The sequence below is a fragment of the Mesoplodon bidens genome, assembly GCF_964165515.1.
Source record: "Mesoplodon bidens genome assembly, chromosome: 15".
NCBI lineage: Eukaryota > Metazoa > Chordata > Mammalia > Artiodactyla > Ziphiidae > Mesoplodon > Mesoplodon bidens.
The window spans coordinates 34,485,210-34,503,550 of NC_138171.1; positions in this window are offsets into that span (position 1 = coordinate 34,485,210).

Here is an 18,341-nt window from a genome sequence, read left to right on the forward strand (position 1 = left end):
AGGATAGCCTCACAGCAAACCTGGGTAAGTTCCGTTAGGGAGTGACAGGCCCACGACTGGACTCGGTCTCCTGACTCTCATCTGTGGGACCTTCTGCCATCACTCACCTTCTAACTCCAATTCCATCTCTCGTGTTAAAAATCCTCAATTTCAGCACCGCGAGGCTAGGGCCAGATGCTTCACCACCACTTTTTTTTTTTTTTTTTTCTTTTTGTGGTATGCGGGCCTCTCACTGTTGTGGCCTCTCCCGTTGCGGAGCACAGGCTCCGGACGCGCAGGCCCAGCGGCCATGGCTCACGGGCCCAGCCGCTCCGCGGCATATGGGATCCTCCCAGACCGGGGCACGAACCCGTATCCCCTGCATCGGCAGGCGGACTCTCAACCACTGCGCCACCAGGGAGGCCCTTCACCACCACTTTTACGCGAGTCCAGGTGCAGGTGAGGCAGGTTTGGCTGCGCTTTGGGCGCAGCCGTTGTCAGCTCCCTGACTCAAGGCCCCGGAGGAGGGGGTGTGGTGGGCAGTGGGAGGGGGAGGGGGACCGGGCACGTGTGGACGCACCGCCCACACTTGCTTTGTTCAGACTTCACTGGGAACTGGGGATCATGATGTAAAGCTGGCAGACCTCCGCGAGGTCCCCGGGGTGGGCTTGGGGGACCATCTCCCTTGCCCTGGAACTACTCACCTTCGGGGCTCTGGTTTGTCCGCGATTGACCCAGGTTTCAATTCTGGGCAGTTAGGGAAATGAAGGCTGGACCTCGCTGGTCACTCACAGGGCTGGACTGGCAGTGGCTGGGGACCAGGAGAAGAAGTGCCTACTCATACCCCAGGCGTGCTGCTCCAGGTCTTTCTGGTCTACCTCAGAAAGGAGGCCTGTAGTTCACTGATTTGCATCATCATGGTATTATTTAATATGTTTTTCTATCCCTGGTGTTTTCTGAATATGTGTAGTTAGAACTAAAATCTTAATTCAATTTAATTCTTTTGGCAAGAACACTTCCCACTGAAGCATATCAGGAGGCATATAATATCCAGTTATATCTCTTTTTGTGGTATTAAGATTTTTTTTTTTAGTGGGTCCAGGTGTTGTCAGCTGGATACATCCACTATAACGTTCTCAACTAAATTTTTTACAGTTTTAGTAGCCACTGATGATAATTGCCTAGATCCATTATTTCATTAAAAGTTGCAAAATGGTGAGTGTCTAATTTTATCGTTCCTTCTGATTTTACCTGGAATTCTATAACATAGAACATTCCTTCATCAACCAGATGGTTATCTTTAAATACAGGTTGTACAGGAGTGCTCAGTGCTTTTCTTTCATTTATTAATTTTCAGATTCTTGAGTTGGTACCCTAACAATATCCAAGGGTGACCACTGAGGCTTGTTTTTGTTTGGTTTCATTTTAAACTCAATCTTTTTGTTTATTTGTTGAAATTAAAATAAATTTATTTATTTTTGGCTGCGTTGGGTCTTCGTTGTTGTGCACAGGCTCTCTCTAGTTGCGGCGAGCGGGGGCTACTCTTCCTTGCGGTGTGCGGGCTTCTCATTGCAGTGGCTTCTCTTGTTGCGGAGCATGGGCTCTAGGCACGCGGGCTTCAATAGTTGTGGCACGCGGGCTCTAGAGCACAGGCTCAGTAGTTGTGGTGCACAGGCTTAGTTGCTCCGCGGCATGTGGAATCTTCCCGGACCAAGGCTCGAACCCGTGTCCCCTGCATTGGCAGGCGGATTCGTAACCACTGCGCCACCACGGAAGCCCTATTTGTTGAATTTTTAAAGTAATGCAAACTCATCTTAAAAAGTGCCAGGATTGGGCTTCCCTGGTGGCGCAGTGGTTGAGAGTCTGCCTGCCGATGCAGGGGACATGGGTTTGTACCCCGGTCCGGCAAGATCCCACATGCCGCGGAGTGGCTGGGCCCGTGAGCCATGGCCACTGAGCCTGCGCGTCCGGAGCCTGTGCTCCGCAACGGGAGAGGCCACAACAGTGAGAGGCCCGTGTACCGCAGGAAAAAAAAAAAAAGTGCCAGGATTAAAAATTATATAAAGAGAGAGCAGTCTCTCTCTCCCATCTTACTTCCATTTAAATTTATTATTAATTAAAAATTTTTTAAGCTTACAAAAATTTTGCAAAATACAGAGAAGTTTCACATAACCTTCAAAAAGTTTAATCAATTTATTAACATTCTGCCACATTTGTTTTTATCATTCTGTGAATCATATACATATACATATTTATGATATTATATATGTGTGTGTAAATATATGCATACTATATATACTCTATATATTTTTTCCAGAACATTTGAGAGTAGGTTACACACATTATGTCCCCTTACCTGTTAATACTCAAGTATATTTCCTATGAACAAGAATATTTTTTAAGGTAACCACAATATAATCATTGTGGGAAACGGTCGGCCTTGAGAGCAAGCTGCGGACATGCCAGGCATGCTGCCGCTGCTAGAAGGGACTGTGCCTACTTGTTCCCCTCCTTGTTTCATTCCACGGGAGATAAATCACCAGGGCCCAGAAATCAGAAAGAATGTAAAATGAGATAAGCAAAGCTGTCTTCCCCCTGCACATGCAGGTTATTTTTGATGATTCTGGGCTTATGGGTTTCCTCCCAGGGAAGTTAACCTTGAAGCCGAGACAGTCTGTAGATGATGTAACCCACCATCTGGCAACCAACCTCCCTTTTTCTAGTCTATATAATCTGCAACTGTAGCATAATAAAATTTGCCTTGCAACCATCAGTTGTCTTGGTCCTTCTGACCCCATTCGTCGGTGCTATTTGAGTTCCTTACCCCTTCCCTTCTGACCCTGGGCGGTGAAATCCTCTTTCTCTGGCTGGTCCGTGGCAAATCATAAATTCAGGAAGTTTAACAGTGAAAAAATAATCTATTCCCATATTCCAATTTTGACAATGGGCTTAATTACACCCTTTATAGCTTTTTTTCTCTAGTGAAGGATTCAATCCAAGGTAATGCATTGCATTTAATTGTCATGTCTCTTTAGTCTCCTTTAGCCATTTACAATAATTATCTCAAAATGCATCATAGACCTAAATGTAAATCCTAAAACTTCTATAAAACATCTGGAAGAGGGACTTCCCTGGTGGCTCAGTGGTTAAGAATCTGCCTGTCAATGCAGGGGACATGGGTTCGAGCCCTGGGCAGGGAAGATCCCACATGCAGCAGAGCAACTAAGCCGTGCGCCACAACTACAGAGCCTGTGCTCTAGAGCCCATGAGCCACAACTACTGAGCCTGCACATCACAACTACTGAAGCCCGCGAACCTAGAGCCCGTGCTCTGCAACAAGAGAAGCCAGCGCAATGAGCAGCCCACTCAACGCAATGAAGAGTAGCCCCTGCTCGCTGCAACTAGAGAAAGCCTGCGTGCAGCAGCAAAGACCCAATGCAGCCAAAAATAAATAAATTAATTAATTTTTTTAAAAAATCCGGAAGAAAATAGGAGTCTGTGACCATGAGTTAGGCAAGGATTTCTTAGGCAGAACACAAAAAGAATGAACCATATAAGGAAAAAAAAATTGATAACTGAACTTCATCAAAATTTTAAAATTTTGCTCTTCAAACACTGCCAAGGAAATGAAAAGACAAGCTACAGTCAAGCTAAAGAATTTGTATCCAGAATATATAAAAATAACTCTTATTCATCAATAAGACACTTGAATTTTTAAAATGTGCAGCAGATTTGAACTTCACCAAAGGAAGATATGGACAGCAAATAAACACATGAAAATATGCTCCCACAATTAGCCATTAGGGAAATGGAAATTAATGCCATAATGAGATACTATTATACTTAATACAATGGCTAAAATAAAAACCTGACAATACAAAATGCTGACTCAGATATGGAAGAACTATAACTTTCACATATCACAAGTGGGAATGCATAAATTAAACATATGTTTAACATATGATCCAGTAATCCCACTGCTAGCTGTTACCAAGATAAATGAAATATATGTCCACACAAATTTCTGTACACAAATATTTATAGCAGCTTTGTTCATAATAGTAAAAAGAAAAAACACAGAATACTAGAAAAAACTATACGTGTCCATCAACTGGTGAATAGATAAGCTAATTGATATTCATCCATACAATGGAATACTACTCACTAATAAACTGTTGATATATACTACAATATGGACATATCCCAAAAGCATTATGCTAAGCAAAAGAAGCCAAATACATGACATTCTGGAAAAGACAAAACCATCAGTGGTATGAGAGAGGCACTGACTACAAAGAGCCATGAAGGATCTTTTGGAATGAAGGAAATGTTTTACATCTTGTTTTTTTGGCCACACCACGCGTCACATGGGATCCTGGTTCCCTGACCAGGGATCGAACCCATGCCCCCTGCAGTGGAAGTGTGGAATCCTAACCACTGGACCGCCAGGGAAGTCCCTGTTTTACATCTTGATTGTAGTGGTGGTTCCATAATTGTATAAATCTGTCAAAACTCAACAAACTGTACACCAAAAAAGGGTGAATTTTACTGCAAGTAAATCATACCTTAATAAACTTGAATTTAAAAAAGGAAAATAATAGCAAAAACTCCACTGAACGACATAAAAGACAGCTATACCATATTCCTAGAAAGTGCTCAATAACATGAAGATGTCAATTCCCTCCTTAATTAATCTATAAATTCAATATAATCTCATTAGAAATTCTATGTGTGTGTGTGTGTTTTTTTTTTTTTTTTTTTTTTTTTGTGGTACGCGGGCCTCTCACTGTTGTGGCCTCTCCCATTGCGGAGCACAGGCTCTGGACGCACAGGCTCAGCGGCTATGGCTCACGGGCCCAGCTGCTCCACGGCATGTGGGATCTTCCCGGACCGGGGCACGAACCTGTGTCCCCTGCATCGGCAGGTGGACTCCCAACCACTGCGCCACCAGGGAAGCCTTATGTGATTTTTTTTGGATGGAACTTCACAATCTATTTCTAAAATTCCACCTAGAGAGCTAATATGTAAGAATTGGCATGAAAGTTTAGAAAGTCTAGTAGTGAGGTTCTCACGCCACTAGATATTAAATGAACTATAAAGACACAATAGTTAAAACATTATTGATTTGTTATTGAATCAGGTACAGAACAATGGAACAGAATAGCATCAAGAAATAGACTTCCCAAACAAACTTATGGTTAGCAGGGAGTAAGGAGGTGAGGGATAAATTGGAAGATTGGAATTGACGTGTACATATACTATATATAAAATATATAACTAATAAGGACCTACTGTATAGCACAGAGAACTCTACTCAATACTCTGTAATGGCCTATATGAGAAAAGAATCTAAAAAAGAGAGGATAGGCGCTTCCCTGGTGGCGCAGTGGTTGAGAGTCCGCCTGCCGATGCAGGGGACACTGGTTCATGCCCCAGTCCGGGAAGATCCCACATGCCGGGGAGCTGGCTGGGCCCGTGAGCCATGGCTGCTGAGCCTGCGCCTCCGGAGCCTGTGCTCCGCAACGGGAGGGGCCACAGCAGTGAGAGGCCCGTGTACTGAAAAAAAAAAAAAAAAAGAGAGGATATATGTATATATATAACTGATTCACTTTGCTGTATACCTGAAACTAACACAACATTGTAAATCATATATACTCCAATAAAAATTTAAAAAAAAGAAATAGACTTCCCATGTACATATGGGGACCTACTTTATAACAAAAGTGGGACTTCAAATCAGGTTTTGGCCGGACTTTGGTATGAGTTTGGAGAAGAATAAAATAAAATTAGGTCTATACCTCAAACTGTATGTGGTTTTAGTTGGTCTTAAGGTAGCCATGATTAAGTTGAGAGAAAGCCATGGGGAAAAAAGGAAAAGAAATAAGCAGGCTTAAAAGCTATTACCTATAAAAGAATTTGGGGTCTAATATGGGAAACAACTGGAAGCAAACAGATGATAAGCTTACTAAATCTGGGAGCAAATTATACAAAGAAACCAATAGTCTTTAAGCCTGAAAAAGCCCAGCTGTGTGAAACAATCATTGAGTCTTTAAACCCACCACAGCAGGAGGCAGCTGGAAAAGTTTCCATCCCTTAGGAAAGCATTACTCTCCCTTAGGAAAGCATTACTCTCCAATATCGTTTTCAGATGTGGCCATGGAAGATGGACAGGTATTAGAATCTCCAGAAGGCAAACCCAGGGGCCATAGAATTCAAGGAAAGGGAAATTACACTCAAGCGAGTAGAACGATGGTGTAATCAAGGAATGCCTTTTGTGCCTAGCACGATTCCATGATTGTTCTGTGGACCAATGATAGCTGTGTTTCTCATTCTCATCCTTTTATTTTATTTATTTATTTATTATTTTTGGCTGTGTTGGTCTTGGTTGCAGTGCGCGGACTTCTCATTGTCGTGGCTTCTCTTGTTGCAGAGCACAGGCTCTAGGCACGTGGGCTTCAGTAGTTGTGGATCACGGGCTCTACAGCGCAAGCTCAGTAGTTGTGGCGCATGGGCTTGGCTGCTCCATGGCATGTGGGATCTTGCCGGGCTAGGGTACGAACCCACGTCCCCTGCACTGGCAGGCGGACTCCTAAACTTGCACCACCAGGGAAGCCCTCTCATCCTTTAAGAATGGGAGTTTTTATTTATTTATTTATTTATTTATTTTTTAATTTTTATTTTTTTTCTTTTTGCGGTATGCGGGCCTCTCACTGTTGTGGCCTCTCCCGTTGCGGAGCACAGGCTCCGGACGCGCAGGCCCAGCGGCCATGGCTCACGGGCCCAGCCGCTCCGCGGCATATGGGATCCTCCCAGACCGGGGCACGAACCCGTATCCCCTGCATCGGCAGGCGGACTCTCAACCACTGCGCCACCAGGGAGGCCCGAGAATGGGAGTTTTTAATTGCAGTTATTCTGTCCCTGTTCCACTGTTGTAAATTGAGTATATGCTAGGGGTAAGGAAAGGGGAGCAGATAACCTGTTTTTTAGTTCATAGTTTGTTGGACCCAAAGGAATCCCATCCAGACCTGCCGGAGACGACTGTCCATCATCCAGAGATCCTGAACTTTGTGCTGAATGTAGTAATTGGATTGGACTCTGGGTTCTCTCTTGGGGAAGAAGTAAACCTATTTCATGCATGGGACAGATGGGAAGAACTGTGGCAGAGAATGCTAGATTTCTCTAACGCATTCTCCCTTCTTTCATGTATCCAGCTTTATTACATTTCTCAGCCTCCCTTGCAGTTAAATGTGGTCCTATGATTAGGTTCTCTCCAAAGGAAGGTAAGCAGAAGTTTGTATGCATCTCACAGTTCTAGCCCATAAAACCTTCCACGAACATTTTTCCATGGCCAGAGTGACTTTGAAAACCATATGTTGAAGATGACAGAGCTAGTGTCAGTCTGGGTCCGTGAATGACTGCATTTGAATGCAGAAAACTTCTATTTTGTTTGGGCCATTACATGTTGGGCCTATCTATATTAGCACTTTAGCCTCCTCTGACTAGTACATTTGGTCCTTCCTATTATGACACAAAACCCCAAAGTCATAAAGGAAAAGATTGACATAGTTCACTATATAAAAATGTAAGACTTCTCTATGGGAAAAGTAAGATAAAAAGTTAAAATAGACATGAAGAAAATGTTTGCACAAGCACTATTTACAACAGCCAAGACAGCCAACCTAAATATCCATAGACAGATGAATAGATAAAGAAGATGTGAAAAAAAAAAAAAAGAAGATGTGGTACATATAGACAATGGATTACTACTCAGCCATAAAAAAGAATGAAATAATGCCATTTGCAGCAACAAGGATGGATCTAGAGATTATCATACTAAGTGAAGTAAGCCAGAGAAAGGTAAGTATCATATGATATTGCTTATATGTAGAATCTAAAAAATGATACAAATGAATTTATATACAAAACAGAAATAAACCCATAGACATAGAAAACACACTTATGGTTACCAAAGGGGAAAGGGAGGGAGGAATAAATTAGGAGTTTCGGATTAACATATACACACTACTATATATAAAACTGGTAAACAACAAGAACCTACTGTATAGCACAGGGAACTATACTCAGTATTTTGTAATAACCTATAAGGGAAAAGAATCTGAAAACGAATGTGTATACACACACACACACACACACACACACACATATAAACTGAATCACTTTGCTGTACACCTGAAACTAACACAACATTGTAAATCAACTATACTTCAGTTAAAATAAAGAAAATGTTTGCACAATATTTAGTAGGCAAGAGATTAATATCTATTCTAAAGAGGGAGCTCATACACATTAATAAGAAAAAGAATAAAAATGGAAAAAGGATATGAACTAATAATTCATACAAAATGCAAATGGGTCATATACATATAAAATTGTTCACTCTCGGGACTTCCCTGGTGGCGCAGTGATTAAGAATCCTCCTGCCAATGCAGGGGACATGGGTTCGAGCCCTGGTCCGGGAAGATCACACATGCCGCAGAGCAACTAAGCCCATGCACCACAACTACTGAGCCTGCACTCTAGAGCCCGCGAGCCACAACTACTGAGCCTGCGTGCCACATCTACTGAAGCCCACACGCCTAGAGCCCGTGCTCCACAGCAGGAGAAGCCCCTGCAATGGGGAGCCCGCACACTGCAACAAAGAGTAGCCCCCTTCGCTGCAACTAGAGAAAAGCCCGCTCCCAGCAACGAAGACCCAGTGCAGCCATAAATAAATTTATTTTTAAAAAATTTCACTCTCACTAGTAATCAGAAAAATATAAATTTTCTTAAAGCAAAAGAAATATATTAATACCTTTCCTTTCTTTTAGTTATTTTTGACTATCTAGAATAGTATTTTTAGAGTGTACAAAGTGACAATCTGGTTTTCCCTTGTCAATTAATCTTTAAAATTTTCCCTGAAGGGAAAATGAGCTGAAAAAGGGAAAAAACCCCCGCAGAACTAGCTTTAGATAAACAGCCATACAATTAAGATGCCAGCACCTAGTAAACCCTAAAATACAGAAATGACAAAGGATGGTATGTGTCCCGCATTAAGCAAAATGGTCTCTTTCAGACAGACAAAAACTCTCCTGAGAGTTTCTTCCCTTTTTGTTTGAGGCGCTTCTCAAATGAACAACCTTGTTTACGTCAAGTTCCCTGAAAGTGGCCATTGTGATTTCAAATTGTCCCTGGTGAAAAACTGTGCTGGTGAGCTATACATACTTCTTAATTTACAGTGAGAAAACATGAAGAAAGCAGGTATTTGACTAAGAAGCAAGATTTTAGATAGAAAAGACCCCACAAAAACTGCCATGGTCCACAGGATCGTGCTTGTACAAACCTGGTACTTGGCCAAAGGCCAATTTTCACTGACAGGAGCCAAACAGATCTTGATTCTGGGCAAAGTCAGCCTCAAGGACACAGAGATAAGTCTTGGTCTCTCTTGTCCCCATCTTGGTCAATTTGGATTCGATTTCACAGAGTCAACACTGCTCCCAGACTTTACCAATTCCCAACACTTCCTCTCTATTGAAATGGGCAAACTCCTCCTGGTTTCAGCTGCTGTTCTCAATATAGCTCACTGAAATATTGCAGGAATACCTGTTGGCTATTTGCAGTTCTTTAATCCCCCGGATGCTTGTTGCTTCTGCTTCCTTTTGCAGAATGGCTTGAGACCGTGCTAGTTTTGTAACTGTTGGTCGTTCCACCACCTGGTTTTGTTGTAGATGTCCATGGGTTTCAGCTTTGCAATCCTAGTTGCTCTGTGTTTTTGGTTTTTTTTTTCAGTTATACATACATCTATCTATCTACACATATTCTTTTTCAGATTCTTTTCCATTATTGTAGGATATTACAAGATATTGAGTATAGTTGCCTGTGCGATACAGTAGGTCCTTGTTGTTTACCTATTTTATACATAGTAGTGTGTATCTCTTAATCTGAAACTTTTGATTTATCTTTCCCCTGCCCCCACCACCATCCCCTTTGGTAAGGTTTTTTTTGTGTGTCTGTGAGTCTATTTCTGTTTTGTAAATAAGTTCATTTATATGATTTTTTAAGATTCTACATATAGGTGATATCATAGGATACTTGTCTTTGGTTTACTCCACTTAATACGATAATCTCTAGGTCCATCCATGTTGCTGCAAATGGCATAATTTCATTCTTTTTTATGGGTAATCATTCCATTGAATGTAACTACCACACCTTCTTTATCCATTCATCTGTTGATGGACACTTGGGTTGCTTCCATGTCTTGGCTATTGTAAATAGTGCTGCAATGAACATTGGGGTACACGTATACTTTTGAATTAGAGTTTTCTCCAAATACATGCCCAGGAGTGGGATTGCAGGATCATATGATGCTCTGTGTGTTTTTTAGGAGGGATTTGGGGAGATACAAAAACTACAGCACTATCGTCACTATATTCTCTTGTGTCCTTTCTTGAGAGCAAGGGAAACCTTCACAAAGATATCCTGATAGACTGCCCTACATATATCCTTCGCTAGAATTACAACACGTGCCCATGCATAAATAAACCCAGTGACGAGGACAGTGTTAGACCATGATCAGCATCAAGATTCACTTCCTGGAATTAGAACAGACAGAAATTCCCTGGTGGTCCCATGGTTAGGACTCCATGCTTCCACTGCAGGGGGCCTGGGTTCGATCCCTGGTTGGGGAACTAAGATCCCCCAAGCCACATGGTGTGGCAAAAAACAAACAAAACAAAACAAAACAGACAAGGAAGAGCACATAGGCACATAAATGGTGAGAAACTGAACCCGAATGGGGCTCTGCCTGAAAGAAGCAAGGCAGCAGCAGTGGACAAGGCGACAGATTTGAGTATAAAACTAGGAGCGTTAAGAGCACTATTTTTCCAAATTGACAGCAATTCATAGAAATATATTTTACATCATTACTTTGCATATACATACACACATATTCATGTAACAAACAAGTTTCACGAGATAATACTTACTATATAAGAAAATGAAACCTAGTAAATCCCAGCCATAATTTTATTAATATTTAAATACAATATACAAAAAGTGCCTAAGAACGTACAAAAACAAAATTTCGTAACGATTGTACTTAATGTGATGGGTGTGCTTGCCTGTTCATGAGTTCGTTCCAGTCAGGCACACATGAAGATAAGGCAACACGCATGTCAGGTGCACTGTTGAGCCGATTTCTTTTCTTTGTTTTTAATCGTGTCAAGATCGAAAATCCTAGTTCACACAAATAGGTAGATGTGAATGGTAATAATAGCAATATACTCTTTCTACTTAGCAGTGGAAATTCATCTTTAATCTTAATCCAAAATGCTGATAAACTTAATGTCCTGTAATAATTCCTCAGTGTGAATGACGAACTGAGCTGCAGTAATTCATTCTCTTCTTCAGGCACCAAGTGTAACTCAATTATTGATTCTGGGGTTTGATAAGCAAATGGATCTTTCATCCAAACAGCTTCCTTTAACAATGCAAATTTTTCTTCTGGAAAGTAACGATTGAAGGTTTGAGACAAAGAAGTGAGATGTACTAATATCTCTAATTTTATTTCTCTTAAGCAGTCTTCATGAATAACGTTCTCTTCAATGTGTTGCAACAGCGTTGGGAACATGTAGTAGCTGGGGCGATTACTTTTAAGTCTTACCTGCCACAACAATAATGCCTTTTGGAATCCTTGAACCTGTTCAAGATATTGAAATATATCATTGTTTTTCCCTTGTAGCTTCGAATTTAATTCATTTAAAATGCCAAAAATGTCACTTAAATACGCCAATTTTGTTACCCAAATGTCATCTTCAAAAATATTTGCCAAATGCGATTGCTTTTCAATGAGAAAAATGTAAATCTCATTCCTGAGTTCGTATACTCTGCTCAATACTTTTCCTTGAGACAACCAACGAACTTCTGTATGAAACAATAAGTGGGTATGGTTCACTCCAATCTCTGAACACAATATTTCAAGAAGTCGGCTATTCGATGAGCTTCCTTTAATAAAATTAACAATTTTCACTGCATGTTTCAATACATCCATTAGGCTCGGTGGAATTTCTTTGGATACCAAAGCTTCTTGGTGAATAAAACAATGATTCCAAAGAGAGTTGTTATGGGTGGCTTCTAACAATTTTTCAATAACTGTGCTATGTTTCCCAGTCATATTTGCTGCTCCATCACTTGAAATTCCTTTACAATTTTTCCAGCTTAATTTATATTGACCAACAATGCACTTTTCTAATTCAGTGAATAAACCTAATCCAGTTACATGTGAATTTAAATTTAAACAACACAACAGATCTTCTATAAAATCATCTTGCCACACATACCTGACATATACCAAGAGTGTGGGACAACTTGCAATATCAGTGCTCTCATCAAGTTGGATTGCAAAATCTATACCAGACTGTAGCCGTGTCATAAGCATTGCTTCTAAATGTTTTGCAATAGTGCAGATTCGACGAGATATTGTATTATCACTAAGAGGTATAGTTCTTAATTTATCAGCTGATTTATCATCAAAGATGGTACGTACCATATCCATACATGCTGGGAGAATAATTTTTTCAGCAGCTGTGTGAGCCATTTTCTCTTTTGCCACTCGATACGCCACTAAATATGATGATAATAAGGCTCTCTCATTCATAGTTGTGGAACGACTAAGAAATTGGGGTGATAACTCTAGGCTATTTCTTTCTGTTTGAAAATGGTCTTCCTCATCTTCTTCCTCTTCCTCCTCCGCTTTCACTGTCACTGTGCCTTCCATCTCCTGGGTAACCCGGGGAGACAAATCTGTAGCATTTCTTGATTCAGCAGTCATTGTTCAGGTTCAAAGAACTGGCTCACTTGATCCAAACAGGGTCTGTCTGCAGGACTTTCCTTTTTGTCCTAGATGTTTTATGAGATCAGTTTTTGCTGTCCTGCAGAGTAGAAAAATTTAATAGCAGTATTAAAAGGTTAACACAGTGTTGCTATGCTGCTTACACCTCATCCATGAAGACAAGTCACTAAATCCAATGATGTGACATAGTAAATGCTGAGTAACTGCCATTCATGTTAGCTGTGTACCAGGCAGATTCGGTACATTACATACACAGCTCATTTAAGTCTCATGGAAACCTAATGAAGTACACAATTATTATTCCTATTTTAAAAGCTGAGAAAGATTAAATAATGTGTCTAACAACATAGTGTAGTGGATCCAGTACTCAAGCCCAAGTCTGAAGTCCAGGGTCCTAACTATGCTGCTACACTGCCATCTAGATACTCTTAAAAAGAGATCACCAAAGTACAGTGTACAAGACCATCCATTGGGGCACAGGGGAAAACAATTAAAACTTGTATTTATTTTTTAAAAACACTGAAACCCATTTAAGCTTTCCTGATAGCCATCTTATAGCATTTATATTCTGTCATCATTTGTGTTGCCGTTCTTATTTTCATCTTCCAACTATTTTCTTTGCTCATTTCCCTTCATTTTTAGTGATATATTGTCTGAAAATCTCAATCTTTCTCAGGTATTTTAAGATCAAGGAAAAGGAATCTTGGTTTTTGACATCTCATCAAAGATTTAAAGGTGGGGTATGGGGAATAACACATTCCTAGAGGCCTTCCCTACCACTGGCAGTATGACTCAAAATGAAGTGACTCCAAGGGAGTGAAACTCAAAGATACAGGGCTGAGGTCAGGACATGGACAGGCCCTTCTGGAGTGTTTTCCTGCTCATGTTCTAGGCAAGTAGCAGTAGAAAGACTGGGTTTTATTTTGCATTTCTGGAATGATTCCAGCACTCAATCATCACTTGACTCAGCTCACTAGCTGTCTCCAGTTTGGTAGGCAATATTTTGATAGTTTTTACCCTGAAATTTAATTTTTAATGCTTTCATGCCTTATTTCAACTAGACTACTCCTCAAGAATAAAGACTGTCTTCTACTCTGTGGCCCTTAAGTCACATGACATAGTTCCTTGCAACCAGGAGATATTTTAAAAAACATTTGTTTGAATGAATGCAATGTCAACATTTTTTGCCCATTTGGAGAAAGTTCAACAAATTCATTATAGGCCTGGTATTTCAATACTTGGAAGGGCATGTCATTTAGAAATTAAGAGATGCTACTCTATTGCAACTGTCAGGTTACTTATGAAACATCTGAGTAAGAATGGGAGGAATACTATAGCAGCACAGGTTTAAAATACATAAGTAAATAATGTGTCCATGGGTAAGTTACTTACGTCTCCCATTACACTATGTAACCAACTATTTCTCCAGCAAATAGTAAGGTTTCATTGATCTGCTTACAAGGTATTCTCCACAACTTATTTATTGATTGCAAATGATCTGTGTAGCACAGTCCTGTATAAGTGTTTTCTTTGGTCCTCTGCCACTTAACAGCCTCTCTCAATAATGACAGCGTCTTTGTGTATACTGGTGGCACTTCAGGAAATGGAGATGGGGCATTAAATTTGGCTTAGCTGCATTTTTCAGTTAATTTCCCTCTATCAATGAATGTCCAAGTTGGAAGGGCCCTCTAAGATATGCAGTCTAGTTTACTTTACTTAGGATGGATTTGAGACTTAGTGTTTTGTCTAAGAGCATCCTGCTAATCAGTGGCAGAGAGGGTGCCAGTGACCAGTGGGCAAGTGGCCCAGCGATTTGCTCTTGCCGCCGCACCACGGCAGATGCCCCTCACTACTCAGCCCTCTGAGTCAAGCACAGTTGGCTCCCACAACTGAAAAATTCACCTGGTGTCTCAAATTACTCCTGTAAAAAAGCTTTCAGGAAGCTCGGAAACTGAAAGGAAGAGGGTGAAGTGCATGTAACGTTTTCCTCCTGCATTCAACTCACTTTATTCACTAAGCTTCAAACATTCTTTAATCACTGCCATTAATGGTGGTAAATTTGGGGGTGAGCAGATGATCTGCAAACACTTTTGAGTCTTAAACTTCTTCACTAAAAAAAGCAAAAACAAAACCGTGGAGCTTGGTAGCCTCTAGGGTCTTTCTCATTTTACACCTTGAGGTCCCTAGGAACCCAGGAGACAATCTTTCACCAGAAGGAAAGCAAAGGGGGACGATCGGGGAGCACAGAAATGAGACTAGGGTCATTTGGGGTGAAAACCGAGGACGAGGCGTTGTAGGTGGGGCACGCAGGATGCCTCCTCCCGGTCCCAGAGGTATCTCATCCCAGTCCAGAAACCAGGGATCCAAGGCTGTATCAGCAGGGAGACGGCGCTTCCTACGGCCAAGGCTGGGACGAAGGACAGGGACAGGGACCCTCCACCCCGTCTGGGGACGGTCGTGGTGAAGGGGATCGCGGAACACGGCTGTACACATCCACCTGCGTCCCCGCCCGTCCTCCCCAGCTGGACCCCCGTCTCACCGTGAACCCCGGAGAAGCCTGGGGTGCTGGGATAGAAAAGGGAGGTGACTCTGGGGACCAAAGGGCAGTGGACTTGGACCCAGGCCCTCCGCTCGCCAGAGCCCAGAGTGTCACAAAAGCGGGAAGTGCGTCAACATCCGCTTTCCGGGCCTGCGCTGCGCTTTTGGTGTGTGTGTTGGGTGGTGGGGGGGTTGGTCCTCTCTAGGAAAGCGGGAGGTCTTTGGTTCTTGTTCCCCAATTCGTGGGTCGGGCTTTGGGGATGTCTTAGCTCCCCTTTTCCCGTCCGGGAAAACGGGGGTTAAGTTTCCCTCAGTACCCTCCTGCTCAGATACTTATACAATTCTCCTACTTTTTCTTATTGATGGCAGTAATCGTAATAATTCTAGTTATTATCAAACAATAAGGTGATTGTGTGTATGTGGCAGAGGAACTGAAACAAAAATGTAGACAGTAGAGCAAAGTGAAGTCAAGGATGGATGGTTTCACGAAACCAAAGTGGTTGCTTCTCCGGGGACCCTGATTGCGTATTACCACTTGAACGGACCTGGGGAGGAAAAATGTTGCCTGCCATACCAGTAAACTGCGGCCTTCAAGCCAGCAGTCACTGCAGTCGCCCCCAACTGTGTACCCTGAGGGGATTCAGTATGGAGAAGAGCAGGGTACTGGCCCCAGACAGCTGAGGTGCATGTCAAAGGAATGATTTCAGTGAGCCCAGACTCTTGCATCTTCCCATATATAGAAAAGCTCTAAAATCATTAACTTGAAATGTCTGGTTTTCTTTAATTAAGAGTAATCTTTTGATGTTCTGGCTACAAGGTTTTTGCTGTAAAACTCCTACATATCCTGGCTTCTCCCTTATCTCTTCCAAGCAGCCCCTTAGAGCTGAGAGGCTGTCTTCCCAGCTTAAGTCCTCAATTTTGTCTGCCAAATAAAACATAATTCTCAACTTTTAGGTGGTGCTTTTTTTCTTTTTTTCAGTCGACAGTATTTTCAAATATTTGTCCAATAGGCAACAGATATTCTTTCCAATACTAGATAGTTACAAGATTCTGAGTTTGGCTAATGTTTCCAGGGAGTTTTGAGTGTGATAGTAATGGAATTACTATAGTAATTCGAATTTGAGGCATTTTTGCTATCAAAATGTTATCACAGTAATTACAGCATTTGCTATTACTTCACTTTTTATAAAACAGTAACAGAGACCTTGAATGATTGTGACATGGCTCCTAAGTTCCAAGACAAATTTGAGGGCAACAATGGAAAGCCCAAAAGGAACAGCCACCTACTACAGAGGCTAGCAATGACTAGGTGATATTCTGAATAATCTTCCAAGCCCTGAGTAATGTTCCATTCCCAGTGAGGTTTGACCTTGCTGTGGTTGCCATTGTTTTCTCCTTCTACTTCCCTGTGACTCTTCAGTAATCCACTTGAGTAGGTTTTTGCTCCTCTATCACTGGCTGGCTCCCTGACCTATGGTCCTCCTTGAAGACATATTCCCAGAGCTTCTGCCTCCAGATTCTTCCTCCTATTTCCTTCCAGTGTTGCAAGTCATCTCTAAGAGCCATTACATTGTTGTACATTGTGTTTTTCTTCTTTGTCTAAATCTGCCTTCTCCCCTATCCTCCCAACCCTGTTCATACTTTAAAGCGCCTAAAGGATCCAGGAAGGTAGGTTGTTGAGTGCAGCCAGCTGGGTATGTTTTTGTATTTATGTATTGTGTGTCGAAGGGACTGTAGGAAGCCTTTGTAATAACTCCATTCTTTGCCTGCTGATATAATGGCACAAGGAACTGAAGTGACCTGGTGGCATTTTCAGTTTCCAGTTCAGTGGAACACTCAAGGTATCTCCTATAAGAAATGCTCTTCTTGAGAATCAGGATCATACCCAACAGACTCTAGACTGGGTAGACAGGAAGCACAAATGCCACACATAGGTTGCTGGTTATGATGGAAATAGGGGCCACTCCTGTTTTGACCCCTTGGTTCCTGTATCCATGTAGTCTTTCTATTGGAGACACAATACCATATATATGTTATTGGTTCAATGCATATACTGTATCTTGGAGGACAGCTCCCCAGCTTCACAAGGTGCTGTATCTTGTATCAGCAATTTAGCTGAGTCTTCAACGTGCCATTCCACAGTTCCATCATGCTAGTTGTTTCTGGCTGATGAGTAAACACTGTGAATTCTGTGGTTACAAGCTCATTGTCACACCTCCTTGACTATAAAATGGGTTCCTTGACTTAAGGTATATACAGTGGATAAGGCATCCTATAAGCCCTCAGATGATGGTGCAGATGGAGGCAAAGCAGTCAGGGAAAACAAACCCATATTCAGAGCATGTATCGATTCTGGTGTGATAGTTCCCTTTTTTTGTATCTATCCGTGCCTAGTGCAATGGTGGGCATGTGGGAAAGAGTAGTGACGTGTTCAATCCCTTGGGAATAGTGGCTCCTACATTTTCTTTAAAGCAATATAGTTTAAGTTAAAAATCATAAGTTTTGTGAGTTCGTTGTTTCCACCTGCATCATCTGAATAACAGTTGAAAGAAAATTGTGCTCAAGAGCAAAACAGTAGCTACTGTTTCTTACTATCCTTTGTTAGGGATTGTTGCCTATTGGTGGGACATGGACTCTTAAATGGGTGCCTCCTGAGGACCTCTTGCTGGAGAAAACTGCCCGAGTCAGGCAAAACTTAGACACAAATGCACCACTGTCATAGTTTGTTCACCTCTGCTGTAGAAATGCAACACTCTGCTGAGAGGTACAACCTTTGGGGAAATGGCAACTCAGGAAAGAACCTCAAACTTATAGCTATCCTAGAACATTAGAAGAGCTTGAAATGGTGCCCAATTCTTGAGCTTGTTTTACAGAACAGCAGCTAAAGGAACAACTTGTTTAAAAAACCCTCTGCCTTCACTAAACAAGCTCGCTTAAATTATTTTTTTCAAGTTACATACCCTCCAAGCTTCCTGTA